The sequence below is a fragment of the Molossus molossus genome, unplaced genomic scaffold (genome assembly GCF_014108415.1).
Source record: "Molossus molossus isolate mMolMol1 unplaced genomic scaffold, mMolMol1.p scaffold_m16_p_4, whole genome shotgun sequence".
Taxonomy (NCBI): Eukaryota; Metazoa; Chordata; class Mammalia; order Chiroptera; family Molossidae; genus Molossus; species Molossus molossus.
The window spans coordinates 9,104,382-9,120,123 of NW_023425377.1; the positions used below are offsets into that span (position 1 = coordinate 9,104,382).

General features: G+C 52.3%; 1 protein-coding gene across 2 annotated transcripts in view; it reads right to left on the reverse strand.

The window, feature by feature from the left end:
* Nucleotides 1–15,742, reverse strand: part of TENM2 (teneurin transmembrane protein 2) — an 883,834-nt gene that overhangs the window by 71,589 nt on the left and 796,503 nt on the right. The window lies entirely within an intron of this gene.

Genomic DNA, 15,742 nt, shown 5'->3' on the forward strand with positions numbered 1-15,742 from the left:
CAGAGATACTCACACCTCGGTCCTGAGGACCATCGACCCTCCCAAAGGCCTGGCTCGGCAGGTTTCACGCAACCATCCTAGTGCAATTCCAATGCATATGCAGAGAGCACACAAGATGGAAAGGAAATAGTAGAAAATGTTGACAAATGGTGATCCCGAGGTCATAGATTATAGCGTGTTTCTCTTCCTTTATTTTTCTCGTCTGGAATTTCTACTTTTTCTATTATAAGCAGGTATTAGTTGAGTGGTTGGGAATAAAAACATACACTTTGCTTTAAAACAACACAGCACATAACAATAAAGATATATATATATAAAACAAACAAAAACCCCAGCACAAAAACTGACCATGGCCAGCTCTCGGGGGCCTGTGTGAATGGGTGCACAGGATTCCTTAAATCTCACATCAGGGGAGAAAACCATCGCATCCCTGCTCCCTCTAAGCCAAGGATGGTTCTGCTGACCTGGTGGAGAACCAGGTGTGGTGAGTTTTACCTTTGCCAGGATGGGTGAAGATATAGCTGCAGCTGGAACACCCCCAAATTAGGCCACGAGTTCCCCAGTAGCTTCTGGTGCTACCTGATTGCATACCTGCAGGGCTTTGAACATCCTGAGTACCTTGCTTAGATTCCCACCCCTCCATCCCCGGCTGATTCCTCTTTGTTCCCCTACCATTCGACAGTATTTGAGTGCCATCATGTCCTGGAAATAAATCAGGGAACAAAGAACACGCAATGATAGTGTCTGTCCTTAAGGAGCTGACAATGGTGGGCATGATTGGTCCTTTAAGACCCAAGCTAGCTGTGGCCTCCTCCGGAATGCCTTCCTGATGGTGTCCTTCCCGAGGCCAGGAGTTCCTGTTCTCTGTGTCCCGGAAGCAGAGGTTCTCAGGAACGTTCTGCATCAAACCCCCGTGAGAACCAAGGGCCTGCCCCAGGCCTCCCCAGCAACAGCCTCCAGAAGCCGGTTCTGGAAGCCGCATTTTAAACACGCTTCTCATGTGATTCTAATGCACAATACATTTTAGAAGCAGTTGTTAATGCCAACTTCATTGTGCTGAAGTTAATTATCTCTGTATGCTTGTCTTCCTGCCTGGAAAATGAGCTCTTTGAAGAGATGAACAGTGTCTCGTTCACGTCTATATCCATGCCTCCCCTAGTGCCAAGCACGGAATTGGGCACCCAACTAATGTTTGCTGAACGAGCAGATGACTTTCCCATTCCTCACTCGTTCGTTAATGCTGAGGATGGGGGTGTTAAGGGCAGTGTACACTCCTTGGAATTCCCTATCAGAACGGATTAGTTGGCCAACCCTTAGTCACTATTCCCAGAATTGATTGAACACAGTGGGGGGGCTTGGAGAAGAACTTGCTTGCACTCCCTGGACAAGATAGCAAGGCATTTTCAGGCCATACTTAGCACCATAGGGTCACACCCTCAAGCCCTGGTCTGTGAACTGACAAACATTTGCATTGGAATGCCCAATCAGAGGCCGGGCTATGTGCTTTAGATCGAGTCCCGTGTCACTTTTTTTTTTGTGTGTGTTACCCTCCTTGTTTGGTTCCGCTAACAAAATCGAAGTATGTAATTTCACCAAAGTTCCACTGTAATTTAGCAATTAATGTACAATTGTTTTAATGCATTACTTTCTTTTTAGCAAACAAACACATGAGGAGGTTGCGTCTCATGCTCGTCTGCAGATGAGTCACACTAGCCTCTCATTTTCCACGTGGGACATGTGGTCCCTGCGCCTCTGAACACAAGACTTACAAAAGGCCCCACAAATGCAGACGCAGGAGGGTGAGCAGGCTCGCACGCTTTACACTGACAGACTCTCAAAGCTGAGGTTCCGAACCCCTCCGCCCGGTGTGCTGGCTGAACTGGGTGCTCCCCGGTGCCGCCCCACCCCACACCTCACACCCACGAGACAGCCTTTGGGATTTTAGCAGCGGCAGCAGGAAGATGCTGAGTCACTGTTTCAGATCCACTGGCCAGTGGATCCCAGAGCCCTGGGCAGAGTGAGGAACAGAAAGCACAGGGTTCTGCCTTTTACATCACCCTCCACGGGCCACCTGCACTACAAGGAGGGAGTCCGCGCGCATGCCTGCTTGGGATTTAAAAACACCCCGCTGAGCTACGTCGCCAGCGCTTCATTCAGCAGCCGCGGGAACATCTCAGGTGAGGAGAGACCCACTGTTATTAGCACTACAGATCTCTCAAGGCCACTTCCCACTAGGGGTTCCGTCCATCTCTGCTGGCCCTCCCCTCCTGAAACGGGGACCGTGCCCCTGCCCATCCCCCGCCCATTACACACCCATCCATACAAGCAGCTTGAGGACTTTAGCAGCTCGGATAATGACGAAAGACAGTTTCCTATTAAGCATTGAGCCTTTTCCCCCATCAGCCCCTCTGGTCTGCCACTCCTTCTGGACTTGTGAGTACTTCAAAAGCGTGGACCTCAGACCTCCCCGCTATGTTGTTGACTTGTATTCTGGGCTTTTTATTCAAGGGCCTGCCTGGCAGGAGATGTCCTACAAACACATCAGCAATGGCAAATGGCAAATGCCAAAGCAAGGGAAAAACCACCACGTACGCGATCCCCTCCTATGTATGTACATCCACCTGCTCCACAGAGGGCGTGTTCGGGATTCTACCCGGTACGAGGCGTGAGCACATGTGACGCCTGTAATGACCTCATCTTGTCGTGTGATTACGGGGTGGTGCCGTCGAACACTTTCGGACGACACTGGGAACTTTGAATTGGCACTCCCACCTCCCAGTGGCCTGTCAGTCACGAGAGTCGCAGCTTCATGCCAGCAAGCCCCTCGCGTGGCGTCTGACACGGCAATCTTCAGTAAATTACCCCGTCACTGACAATCGCGCAGTTATCTTGCAAACAATCAAGCAGGCAATCAAACTGTTCTGGATGGCCGGTTCGGGGCCCGCGAGGCTGCCAACGTCTCCATTCAACAGGGGTGCGGAAGTGGCGCAGCCCCCCTCTGACACTGGACGGTTGCTCTATCTACCTGCTCATGTGTTTGTCTGCTGGGCTTCCTCCATGCGGGTGGTGACAGAGGTCTGCGGAGTCCTGACTCGGCAGTTACGGGAACGTGACCCAGGCCTTCCTGGCCGGCCCGCAGTGGAGTCCGGGTCTGTGTGATGTGGCCTCGTTTCCTTCACTCGGTGGCCCCGGAGGAGTGTGTGGGTGCTTTCGGTAGAACGCGCGCCACCTCCCAGGTCTGGCTGCGGGCCACATGTACGCTAATTGTAATGCCGCTTCGGGGAAACAGGGACGTGGGGAAACCTTCTGGGAACAGTAGGGAAGGCATTCTCTTTTATTGGCTTTTGATAAAGAAAATCAGAGAGACTCTTCCGTGAGAGTTCAGGCACGGGAAGCGGAAATCAGGTTTGTGCTACACAGAATCCTTTGAATTAGAGTTTCCAAGGTAAAAAGCCAGAAAGAATTCCACACAGTATCAGAGGTAAGAGCCTGGCCGGTGGAATCAGATGGATTTGGGTTGGAAGCTCATCTCTAGTCCCTGGCTGTGTGAGCTTAGAAAGATAATCGACCTTGCTGAACCCCGATTTCTCTGCCTTTAAGACTAAGTTATAATAGTGCATGTATCAGGGCTATTGATGGGGAATAAATGAAAAAAAAATATATGATATCGGTATGTGTTCAATGAACTGTAGGTATTACTATAACCAGAAACTCCCAACTTTCCAGTTTATAAAAACTGGACATGAAAGGAAATAAATTAGTATCTCCCTATTAGAGTCATTTACTGGTATGTGCTTGGTCTGTTGGACCTTGGCCAGAATGCAATGTTTCCAGGTAGTAATGAGCTAATAATAATTGACGGTAAGTCAGTGCTATAGATTAAACAGGATTTATATTCTTGATTTAAATCCCCATGGCAACGTTGGAAAACAGAATGCTGTAACCCCTAAGCTGCAGACTGTGGACCAGGGTATCTGGGTTTGAATTTCAGATCGGCTGCTACCGATCTGCTGACCTTGGACAATGGAGTACTCTGTGCCTTGGTTTCCTCATGTACAACCTGAAGAAGGAGATGGTGATGTTATAAAGTGCTGTTGGGAGGATTAGAGCAGTTATTACATATAGAGTACATAGAATGGTGCTTGTTACGCGAGGACCAGGGTGTGTGTCATCCCCATTAACACAAAATCACCCAAGCTACAGGGTTGAAAACTGAGTGTCAAAGAAGCTGAGTAAGTGATCCAAGTGGCTAAGCAGCAGCTTTGGATGAAAAGTAGGAAAAAGCAACCAACGAGATCATCATGCTTTGTCTTCTAGATCAGAAGGAGGGGATGGTCGCTTCCAGCACAGAGTCGAAAGACAGGACAGTGGACACCCAGTAACCGTTTGTGCGGGTGGCCATGAGATTCGATGACTTTCGAAGGCTTGTCTACTTCTACGGCTGGGAAAGAATTTGGCCGGTTGAAATGGGCATCTGAAAGGACTCACCATGAGAAACAAGATGCCTGGGAGTTCATTTCCTGCAAGGTGGGCTGCTGGGGACCCCACTGCTGACCTGGGAGCCTCGGTGGTTTGCCTCGGCCCGAGGAGGCACTGACCTGGGACGGCTACAGGTGTGTGTCAGCGACTGGCTGCCAGTCCCTGCCTACTTTGCTCTGCTGGATTCCTAAAGGGGCTCCCACACAGTCGAGGGATTTAACCTCAAAGCCTTCACTGAACACTTACGAGTAAAGCTACGCTCAGCGGGGAGGAGGCCGCCGGTACATGGAGAGGCCGGGAAGCCACGGCGCATGTCTGGCTATTCGGAGCCGGCAGAAGCATGCACGGCATTTCTGCCTGGGAAGGTGCCCCGAGTCCTTGCATCGTTCTCATGGGGAAGGAAGGGCTGTAAGATGAGAGGATGTTTATTTCATTTATTTTCCTCTCTGACTTATTTTTGTTGTTGTTAATCCTCACCTGAGGATATTTTTCCATTGATTTTCTAGATAGAGTAGAAGGGAGGAGAGAGAGAGGGGGGGGGGGGAGAGAGAAACATCGAAGGGAGAGAGATACATCAATTGGTTGCCTCCTGCATGACCCCTCCCTTGACTGGGAATTGAACCCTCAACCCTTTAGTCCACGAGCTGATGCTCTAACCGCTGAGCAACACTGGTCAGGGCTCCTCATTGATCTTTTTAAACTGTGTAGCTTATGGAGATGGAAGGATATTGTTCAATTTTTTCTGCCTTTTGTTCCCTGTAGCTTGGTATGCCAGTGACTCCCTCTTCAACTTGCACAAATGCTCCAGCTTCTTGGTTATTAAAGGTTTCAGAGAAACATCTACATTTACTTTTCTCAGTTTCATTTTATGACAGGGTGGCACACATCGAGGCCAACAATTCACTTCAGGTGCCACAGGTCCTCTGCTAGGGTCTGCACACAGCACCAGGCTGGGAATGGTCAGCGGCTCAGAGTTAAAAATTAGCCCTGCTATTTCCAGATCACGGTTTCACGAGAGGCACCACCAACCATCAAATTTACCTTCTCTACTCATTGGACCTGGAGGCCATAGAGTGGATTGGTTAACATGTGGGCTTTAAAGAGTACCTACTGCTCCATTTATAGGATATTCAAGACCAGGCAAAGTTCATCAGTAATGGTAGAATGTTAGAAATTGGCACTACTTTGATGGGGAGGTATTGAATGGGAAAGAATATGGGGGAACTTCGTGGGTGGTAAGAATGTTCTAGATCTTTATCTTATGACCTTACTGCATAGGTGAATGTATATATAAAAATTCATCAATGTGTGTATTGAAGATTATGTACTTTATGTATTCGCCAATAGACTGACTTTAGGCAAGGTATCAACCTCTTTGTGCTCTGTCTTCCCCATTTACAAAGTGGCCACGATGATGATGATGGTGGTGGTGGTGATGAAGGTGATGATGGTGATGATGATGGTGATGGTGGTGATGATGATGGTGATGATGATGGTGATGGTGGTGATGATGATGGTGATGATGATGGTGGTGGTGATGGTGGTGATGATGATGATGGTGATGATGATGGTGGTGATGATGATGGTGATGATGATGATGGTGGTGATGATGATGGTGGTGATGATGATGGTGATGATGGTGATGATGGTGATGATGATGATGGTGGTGATGATGATGGTGATTATGGTGATGGTGGTGATGGTGGTGATTATGGTGATGGTGGTGATGATGATGGTGATGGTGGTGATGATGATGGTGGTGATGATGATGGGGTGATGGTGGTGATGGTGGTGATGATGATGGTAAGCCCTTACAGGAGCCCTGGGAGGATGAACTAAAATAATCCATGTAGAACAGTTGTGAGCATCTAGTAACCTACTAAGTACCTCTGAATCCTTTCTATGTTTTTCCTTCTTTTTGAGTCTTTTTGGCATCATATAAGTTTGTTTAGCACACAGAGAGAGGTACTTGCCAAGTTCTCATTTCCCCAAGAAAATACAAGGAATCCAGGGGATGCACCCAGTAAATCCCAGGGCCACGACTGAGATCAGTTAATGATAGGGAGTTGGACAATTAATGAAGCAGTGGAGAGAAGGGAGGAGGCAACAAATTAGGGCAAGAAGGAAGAGACCTGATGATGGAAAAGAAGGAGCCATGGGGGCTGGAGGGCACTCTTCACTCTGGTGGCTGGCAAAGGCCCAAGGCTCCTGAATTTTAGCCAGAGACACAAAGGGATTTTTGGGTGAAAGAAATATGGCGACCATAGGATTTGTTCCTCTTTGGGAGTTATTTTGTTTTAAGGTGAGCTTTCGAAAGACCATGCCTAACATGTGTGGGGGTCCATGACAAATATTCATTTGCCAGGCACTTCTCTTTATAAACAATTTGAGTTGCCCAAATCAGCATATCTGTATCATTGTGACAGTCTGATCTCACATGATCTTGCAAAAGAAATACTCCTCTAGCCAGCGGGAACAACCCATTAGCCAATCTGCCCCCTGGAATTAAGGTTGGGCATTGGGCCTTTAGATGCCTCCTAGGTGGAAATCCCTACACATCTCAGGGCATCTGGTCAACCCCACAAGCATTAGGGTGGGGGTGAGGGATGATAGAGGGTCAGAGAACACCCTGAAAGAGGACCAGGGCTCATGTAGGTCCTACTCAGGCCTGGGGTGCTCCTCCTAGACAGCACTGCTGACCCTGACCCAATTCGACAAAGAGCAAAAGAAGATGAGTCAGAATGGTCTGATTTTAAAACCTGTTCTAACATTCTATCAAGGAAGCTATGCAACCTTGGCAGGCGACTGACCTCCTGTGACTCCTGTAGTTTTCCCAGCTACGGAACGAACTTAATTGCCCCTACTTCACCAAAGATCACGGGGATCCTAAAGACGGTGCATGTGAAATGAGATGATGAAGGTACTGCACTGATACAGAGGAAGAGCTCAACGAATGGAGGCTATTCTTAACGATATTTCCTGCCCGCCACCACGGAAGGGCACTGCTCCATTTGCATTTCCCCCAATGCCTGCCGACAAGTTGGAATTGAGGGATAATTGAAAGTAGTCTGGCTTGATGTAACTAAGAAGTGAAAGGAATGGGCAAGGCTGACTTGATTTAACTTGGCAATATGAGATTAGTTCTTCATTGCCTCTGTTAGGTCTCCCGCATGGCCAACCTTTTAAAGCAATAGATTGGCTGACAGGGTGCTCATTTGGAAGGTTTCACCTGCCATTAATACCCAGGCCGCCTGATGGACTGTGGTCCCCCCGCCCCCACCCACGGAGCAACGGCCATTCTTAAATAGTACAAGAAGTAAAATTGTATTTGTGTTCCCATCAAAGGCCTGTTGGAGGTTTTCCTCTTGCTTTATGCCAACTCTTTTTGTCAGTCTCTGAATTCCAAGGCCAGAGAGCCTTGTCCCAGAGCACCTCTGGCTTTTCTAATGTCGTAGCAGTGGAGGATCAATCATGTCCCACCAGAGGTCTGGCAGAGTGGAGGCCCCCCTGAGAGCTGCTTCTCTGGCTTCTCTACTTCTCAGGATGGACGTGGGAGAGACAGCAAAAGCGGCTTAGCCAAACCCAGCCACTGTTACTGGAGGCAGGGATGTGACCCAGGCACAACCTTTCCCTAACATGACTCCAACTTTATCACGAAGCTACCGGGGCATCTGGTAGACCCCACATGCCTGCATGGATACGCGGGTGTGGAATGGTAGAAATTTTATGGCAATGAGCTTGCAGAGTGTGTCCGGTTTTGTTTTTGAATGGGGTTTTCACCAACCCCCCGCCCCCATACACACACAAATAACAAAACAAAGTAAAAACAAACACCATCAGCAAACACCTTTTAAACCGATGCTTTGGAAATTCTAACCAGCATCTTCATCACGGGGGACTCTGTTAAAATGTAGATTTAATTCTGTGGTCCTAGGGTGGGGCTTGAGAGCCCGCATTTCTTACAAGCTCCCAGGTGATGACGACACTGCTGTTCTGGGCACCGCGTTTCCCAACGTCGGGCATTAAACTGCTGTTGGTCAAGGCGTGCCTCCTGCCCTCATGCCCTGGAGTCACCTCCGGGTGTTAAAATGCTGACACCTGCGCTCACCTACTGGAACCTGGGCACCTGCCTATTTAAGAAGGCTCCCACATGATTCTCTTGCTCACTAAAGCCCGAGACCTGCTCTGAAGTCTTTAAAACACCCTTCAAATGCCCAGCGCAGTACATCTGCCCTGAGGCCTGGAGCAACTTCCCAAACGATGTCTCCAGGGGAGCAAACTAGGGCTTCCCTGAAATACAGGAGGGGAGGGGAGACAGGAGACCCTGTGGTCCAGTGACACCTGCGAGACGTTGGTGAAACGAAGTTGAGCTGGCTTTTCCAGCAGGACTTCTCAGAGCCTTGGGTGGGGAACACGCACCATGACTCTAACGTCGCAATGGAGCACACAGCCTTGCCCGACACGGGCCCCTACTGGCCCGGAGCGTCTCCCTCCAACGGGCTAGCGCAGCACAGGTTGAAAGCATCTCATGAGAACACAGAGCTCTAGGTCTGGGGACTCTCTCCCTGAGAGGACCTGCCAAACCTCTCTCTACTCAACAGGCACGAGCAGCAGCCCCATGCTTGAGCGACTTTCCCATAGCACGCAGGCTGGTGGGTGATCAGGGCCGACGTAACCCACATCACCACCACGAGCACAGCAGCTCAGAGACCTGGTCCTTGGGCTCCCAGCGCTTCCCGAAGCTAACGCGTTTCAGCAGAGGGACCCTGTACTAGGTGACGGCATCCCGTGCTCAGTGGGACGATGGCACATTATTGGCAACCATGTCTAATGAGAGCTAACGGCTGGCACTTCGGAGAAGCTGACCAGGTGCCAGGCACCCTGCGGAGTGCTTTCCCTGCCTCTTCTCCTCAGACCCTGCCTTCGTTCACAGATGAGAAGTGGGACACATCGAGAGATGAAATAACTCGCCCAAGACCTCACAGCCTCTGCATGGAGGGACTGCGTCTTGTTCCTGCAAAGCCGAATCCTACACGCAGCCGCTGTGTCGCTGTTAAACATTGCACACGGCCAACACACAGGAGTCGTTGTGCCCGAGACCCTGACACGCTTAGTGCCCGAGCCCAGCTTTTTCATCTAAGGCAGGACTACGCCAGCCAGGAGAGGAACAATTTAAGTACACATCAAAGGGAGATTTAGTCTGGCTCTCTGCCCCAGCTCCTAACTCCACCCAGCCCTTACTTCTGACGCAGGTGGAGCCCCACAGGGTAGCCCCCCGCCAGGTGCCCACGTCCCTCCGTGCTTTCCCAGGCTGCCCCTGCATCCTCAGCCAGTGTCATCTGGCTGTGCGCACCAGCACCCTTTGGGGTGGGCTCCATGATGCCCACTTTGCAGATGAAGAAACCGAGGCTCAGGGAGGTGGGGGGCCTTCCTAAAGCACACACAGTGATGGAGTCAGTCGGCCCTAGGCTGTCTACTCTGAAGCCTCCACTCTTGGCTTCTCCCCTCAGTTCTTCAGAGGCAGTTGTGAGTAATCACAGCCACAGGAAGGCACCCCGTCCAAGTTGGGGGACCCTGAGGGAGAAACGCGGGGGCTTCAGAAAGCAGCTTCCTTCTCCGGAGCCGTTCTCCCCCGTGTGGCTCAGCCTCGGCACCCTCTCCCGCCCTCTGCTGTCCGTCCTGGGCGCCGCCAGAGCCTCCTGGAATAATGAGCTCCCTGATCTGCTCCCCCACCCTGGGCATCCCCCTGACAGGCATCTCTGGCACAGTGTCACCCTTGTTAGCCTAGGGCCATGCTTTCTGTACCTGGGGGACTTCTATCTTGGCTGCTGCTGTCTCCCCACTTTTCTGTTACAAAACCCAGTGACAACAGAGAGCAGGGGCCTCTGATCTCAGCCACTGATTCCCCCAAGTGCTCACCCTCTGCCCGCAGTTTGCGGCCTCTCCCGGCCCCGGTCTCCTCCTCCCCCGGCCCCTCACCCCCCATGTCAAAGAGCTCACTGACAGGTCAGACAGAAGGAGGCCGTGCCGGTGAAGTCCAGCCTGGCAGGCCGTGGCAGCCTGGTGGGGTGCCAGACAGTGACCTGCTGGGCCCCTCAGAAAGAAAAGGGACTGTCACCACCTCAGAGCAACCAGCCAGAACCGTGAGTTCTGCCTGAGGAGAGACCCTGCCTCTCGGGGGTAGGTGAGCGGCTGGCCCCAGAGCCGGGGAATTAGCAGGGGCATGCTGTCTCCTGCTGCAGAAGGAAATGCCCCAGACTGCCAACTGGTAGACGGGACCACTCGGCTATTGTACTAGCCTCCTGCCGGGTTAGGGGACTCAGCGGCACTAATTCCTAAACACGGCCAGCGCCAGGCTGCAGGCCCTGTGCTTGCACTTCTTGGAGATTTGCTCATTTAATCTTCACACGTAGGCGGTAGGAGCCGGGAGTGTACCGCCAGTTATGATCCCAGGATCGGAGGTCTGCCGCTCACTCGCTGTGTGGCCCTGGGCTCGTTACTGTACCTCTCTGAGCCTCAGTGACCTCATCAGTAAAATGGAAATGATCATACCAGCTTAATAGGGTTGTTATGAAAGGTTAAATAAACTTTATGCAAAAGCATCTACCATATGGTAACCGCCTGTTTACTCTGGCTTTACAGATGGAGAAACCAGGTCCTTGAGAGGTTACGTTACTTGACAAGTTCAGGCAGCTGCTAGCGGGTGGCGGAGAGAGAGAGCCTTGGGTGAGCTGATCTTCCCCTACTCCAGGCCTCGCCACGCAAGCCACAGCGTGGAGGGCGGTCCGTGCAGCCGCGGTCCTCTGGTCCCGGGGGATGACCCCGAAGCTTGCAGGCCTACCCAGCAGCCCCCAGGAAGCGGACAGGCCGGTGAGCAGAGCTGACAATGGAGATGAAGGGCCAGCACAACCATGTGTTCGTGTCTTACTGAAAAGAAACCGTGTCATCTGACATTTGGACTTTCTTGGCATTAATAAAATAATGTCCACGGCATATAGGGACTTGGGTGTCATTGTCTGTATGTGTGGGCTTTAAAGAAATATTTTTTAATGAAATTTATTCATCCTAAAATAATCTATTGAATAAAAGACAACGGCTTCCTAGTCCAGCTATTTCTCATTACAGCTTTCATTCATTCGATTCATCTAATAATGAGTTGACCAAGATGGAGAGGCCCTGTGGCTACGGACAGAGACTTTGGAGGGGAAGTAGACCATTTAGAAACACATGTACGAAAGACTTGGAGAGAGTGAGAGCGTTTTGAAAGGAAGTGCACCAGGCCAAGGGGCAGAGGGGCGGAGAGGGAGGGGGTTTGCTGCCTCAGATGGGGGGCCAGGGGTGGCATCTCTGAAGAAGTGATGTTTGGGTAGAATGGACACGTCTGGGGAAGAGCATTCCGGGCAGAGGGGACGCAGGCCAGGCTGCCGAGTGGAGACCTGTCGTGTGAGTCGCAGGGACGACAGGATGGTGGATGTTGGGCTGAGTGAGAGAGAAGGAACAGACGGGAGAAACGAGATCAGAGTGGAAGCGGGGACCCTCTCGTGCAGAGCAGACGAGGCCCTCGTTGCCACCCGGATGGCCTTCCGTGGGAGGCGAGATGCCCTGGGAAGGTTTGAACAGGGGTGTGGCATGATCTGGCTTTTATTTCTATTTAAAAATAATTTTTTTCCTGTAATGATTTTAGAGAGAGGAAGGGAGAGGGAGAGAGAGATAGAAACATTGATGAGAGAGAACATTGATTGGCTGCCTCCTGCGTGCCCCCCACTGGAGATCAGGCCCACAACCTGGGCATGTGCCCTGACTGGGAATCAAACTGGCGACCTCTTGGTGCATGGGCTGATGCTCAGCCACTGAGCCATACCCGCCGGGTTATGATCTAACTTTTATTTTATTTTTTATTTTTTGGGTACATGCCCCTAGCGGGAACCGAACCCGGGACTCTCTGGTCCGTAGGCTGATGCTCCACCCACTGAGCCAAACCAGCGAGGGCTGATCTGACTTTTATTTATTTATTTATTTATTTATTTTTTTTATCCTCACCCGAGGACATTTTTCCATTTTTTGTTCAGGTAGAGTGGGAGGGAGAGAGAGGAACAGAGAGAGAGAAACATCGATGTGAAGGGACACATCGAGTGGTTGCCACCCGCACAACCGACCAGGGCCGGGGACAAACTGCAACCGAGGTACGTGCCCTTAGCGGGGACCGAACCCGGGTCTCTCAGGACCGCAGGCCGACGCTCTAACCGCTGAGCCAAACCGGCCAGGGCTGATCTGACTTTTAAAAGAATTCTTCTGACGTCTCTATGTGGAATAGAAGCTGGAGTGCTAACAGTCCAGCCCAGCGAAGTTGGTAGCATGCTCTGGGTAGAGCTGGAAAGATATTAAGAAACCCTGTGCTTAGTGGTTCGGAATAGAGAGTGGAGGGGCCAGACAAGGTGCATCCAGAGATCTCTGCAGCAACATGCACAAACACTGCACACGAAAGACCCCAGGGATGACCCTCAGGGGGCAGTCAGGAACAGATGGCATTGGTGTGGCGCATCAGAGAGCCAAGACTTTGGGGGATTGGTCCCAGGTGGGCTGGAATGTTCTGGGTCTGCTCCCCTGCTAGGCGCTCTATGAATGAGCATCACAGACAGAAGAGGAGAATCTTGCTCCGGTCACCTCGGGGTCCCTTTTCGTCATCCGTCTCCTCCACGGATTCCCCTTTCCCTTCCCTGGCAAACCTGATACACACCTACTTTCAGAAAACGGGTCCAGGAGGAGAATGAGCAGGACGTTTAGAATTAGGGGGTCACTGCCGACGTTGGGCAAGCCACTCACTGGCCCCTCCGTTTCTTTGCTGCTTAAATGGAATCCTCTGTTGTTAAAGGCCAGCAACAAATTCAAAGACTTCTGTGACTCTGTGCAGGCCAGACACCATGCCAGGGAGCCCCGCAGGCTGGGGCCACTGGTCTGGGATCTCATACCAGCCGGTGGGTGTGGGATGGAGGGGGATAGGATAGCTTAGAACAGGGACCACGGGGTGCATTCCTCACTTTGGAAAGTCGTGACGAGATGACGTTCACTTGCTGTGATGAGCTTCACCGCGGGCAGTGAGCGCTTCGCTTCTGAGTCACATGCGGAGGGAGATTCCAACACGTAGAGCTGTCCCTGAAATCCAGCGGCACTGAGGCACCTGCTAAGGATGTTCTAGTCAAACCTCACAACCGGCCTGTGAGGCTGGTGTGGCTGTTCCCGGTTTCCAGATGAGGGAACAGAGGCCTGGGCACATTTGGTTCTTTGTTCAGAGAGGCAAAGCTAGTAGGATCCGGAGCCAGAACTCACCCCGTCGGCCTGTCCCCGAGGCCCGAGGAGCCGAGCAGGAAGGGCAGAGCAGCACCTGCTGGCCAGGTGAGCACTGTCCGGAGGGGGACTGGGAGACGCAGTGAATGTCAACAAGGACAAGAGCCCGGGGCCAGCTACCCTGTGCCCCCCCTCCCGCCCCCAGCAGCTCTTGAAAGAGCAGGGCGGGTCCCGGGAAGCTGGAGTCCTGGGCCTGCTCTGCAGCAGGGACGTCAGTGAGCCCAGTGATGTCCCCGGGTCCACTCGCAGTCTAGCTGTCACTGCCTCAGGATGCACAGTGCTGGGCCTCTGTCCCAAATGCAGCCCAGAACCGCCACGCTTGGAGAAATCACTGCCGGCACTTGACTCCCCTCGAAATGCCACGTATGGTGCTGAGTCCGTGGTGTTCACAGGGGCAGCAACATCCGGGCACTTGTCAGAGATGCATATTTCAGGCCCCACCCAGACTTACTGAGTCACGAACTCCGGGAGCCGGGCCCAGCACTCTGCGCTGCGCCCTCCACGTGACGCGGGTGCCACCGACCCAGGACAGCCACGGAGTTCTGTCCTCAGCCTCACAGCATCCTGCTATCACCCCCACTGCACAGAGGATGGACTGAGGCGCAGACAGAGAGAGCGACTTGCTTTTCAGTGGAGGAGCTGGGCCATGACCCCGGAGCTCCCCGACTCCGAAGCCTCTTTCCCACATTGCCAGGCTGCCCCCTCCACCCCCCGGGAGAGGCTGCCCCCGTGCCATGGAGGAAACACAAAGGAAGGCCACTCTTTCTTCCCGCTGTGAGCATGTGTGTTTAGGAACAACGGAAGCAGATGTACCTGTCTGAGGGAAGAGGGATGGCTGCAATTTTAGAGCCCAACCTGCTAGGGGAGGAAGGCGAAGCAAATCCCTGGGGTGAACCGCACCCCACCCAGCACAGCACGCGAGTCCTGTCTCCGGACCCGCCTCCCCAGCCTCACCCTCCTGCATAGTCTATGTGCTATAGCGGCATCAGCCTTGTCGGAGGACCCCAAACATGCACTGCTGTCTCCTGCCTCTGTGCCTTTGCCCGCAATGCTTCCTTCTTTCCTTGTATAATTCCTCTGTAGCTTTCAGAACTGCAGCTCGTCCTGCCTGGAACCCCTGATGCCCCGCTCTGCACGGCCATAGCCCCTGGTCTTACTTCTTTCATGGGCTCTGTGACGCTGTGCGGCGGCTGGTCTCACATAGGTTTCACCCAGCACCAGACAGGATTCCTGGCAGGCTCTGCTCGAATCTCATTCATTCATGCAGCATAGAGGCTCGGCATGTATGTGCTGAATGCATACACGATTTTGGAGGGGTTCTGTCCAAGAGTGTGGCTGGTTTGGGGGAGGTGTCTGCTGTCCTCACCATCACTGGCAAGAGGTCTAAGCGGGGCCAGGGCTAGGGGGAGGTGAGTGAGGCTCACCTAGGGTGCCAACCTAAAGAAGGCGCTCAATCTCAGGTGCACGGGTATCTCAACTCATCCTCATCTGGGTGCTGGGTTGAAGACAGATCTTGGGTCAATCCCATAATGCCAGGCACCCGTCCTCTGGAGGGTGACTGGGTGTCTTTGGGGGCAGCATGGCATGAAAACCAGGCCTCCAGCCCAGCTCTGTCCTGTTCTGCTATTTGAAGAAGTCACTTTCCTTCTCTGGGCTTGGTAGATGCTGGGGACTCTGTATTTTGGCCTTTCTGTACCTGACATCCTGGATTTCGTGGTCCCATGAATGGAAGAGGTGGTGTCCCTCAATGGTGGCCTTAGTGCTGCAGAACACGGTGGGCAGACCACTGCTGACATGCGCTGAGGGTTGGGAAAGGTTCATTCTTTGCTGTGAGTTGGGAGAGAGGCCAGCACGGGGCGCAGAGCTTCGGGGGACACCTTGCGGTTTCTTTGGATTCACATTTGGCCACACAGAGCTG